We start from the raw sequence: 1581 nt of genomic DNA on the forward strand, positions 1-1581 counted from the left end.
GTTGGGCAGAGGAGGAGCCGACTATCCCATGTCATATATGATATTTCATCTGTCTTAACCCAAAAGGATTTTTTTGGAGATTTTGTAAGAGATTAAAAAATTATAATATTTTATTAGTTAGTTGAAGTATGTAAGTTTGTTTTGATATTTTTGTTATTTGTAGTTTTTCTATAGATTAATTGTATGTTAATGGTATATTTTTAATTAATTTAAAAGTGAAAAGATATTTTGATATTAATACATAATTACTTTTATTATGTTAAAGAATAGATACTTTTGAATAAAAGGACAAACATAATAATAATTATTTTTATTAAAAGTATAAATAATATGAGAAAAAAATACATATAAAACAAAAAATGGTTATAAGAAATACTATACTTCCTCACTCCTCAAAATTATGCATTTTATTAAATGCAATATGTAGTATGTTAGTATAATTGATCATCCATGCATATGTGACAAAATTTATAAATATATAAATACAATCAATTAAAAAAAATGTTCGTTTAATACTTCATCCGTCACTTAACAATCTATCCATTTTTTCTATTTTGGTAAGTATTCATTTCATTTTTTTAATAATTGTGCTTTCTATTAACATTAAAAATACTCTTACAACTTACAATATACTCCCTCCGTCCCACATACCGTATCTGCTACACTGTAGACACGGTATTTTAGGAGGGGTGTAATTAGTAGATAATTAAGAATGTATTACTGAAAATAATTATTCGATAATATAAAAATTATAAATTAAGATTAAGATAACTAATTAATTTAATTAAAATTTTTGAAAAAATAAAATTAATAAGTTTAAAATGAGATTAAAGTGTGTAATAATTTTCCAAAAAAGGAAAGTGACATGGTACGTGGGACGGACAGAAACGGCAACGTGGACATGGTATGTGGGACGAAGGGAGTATTACACAAATATCATTACCTTTATATCAAACAATACTAATAAGGTTATTTTAATTTTTTGTACTTTATTCATACCACACCCCAATATAATACTAATATTCTCAAAGCTCCGTGTAAAAAACAAATGGATATAGATAAAGTATGGAGGGAGCATAACTTTTTGGAACAAATATTTCATGTTTGTTTATGAGTTTATGGTTAGAATTTGTTACTATTTTTAATTTTTTTTTTTCAAAATATCAAATTAGATACTTATTTTTTATTTAATATATTATTTTAAAATTTAATTTTATATTAAAAATATCAAATTAGATACTTATTTTTTTATTTAATATATTATTTTAAAATTTAATTTTATATTCAAAATATCAAATTAAACAATTATTTCGATTCAAATTTGACTGCTTAAATTCCAAACCTAAAACCAAACACCCCAACCCGCACAAACAAATACTCCAATAATTATTATATGACTCGTTATATTATTTAAATAGGTGTTATTATCTTGTAATGCCAACTGACTAATTGTAATGTGTAATCGCTACTTGTAAAAGGCTATTTATAGGTTTTTGTAAATTGAATGAGCCGCTGGTTTAGATTGACTTAAAAAATAGGTAAAATTGCTTGTAACTCCCCTGTGGTTATAAAATTCAGCGT

Source organism: Andrographis paniculata, unplaced genomic scaffold (genome assembly GCF_009805555.1).
Source record: "Andrographis paniculata isolate CXL003 unplaced genomic scaffold, ASM980555v1 Contig74END, whole genome shotgun sequence".
NCBI classification, from domain to species: domain Eukaryota; kingdom Viridiplantae; phylum Streptophyta; class Magnoliopsida; order Lamiales; family Acanthaceae; genus Andrographis; species Andrographis paniculata.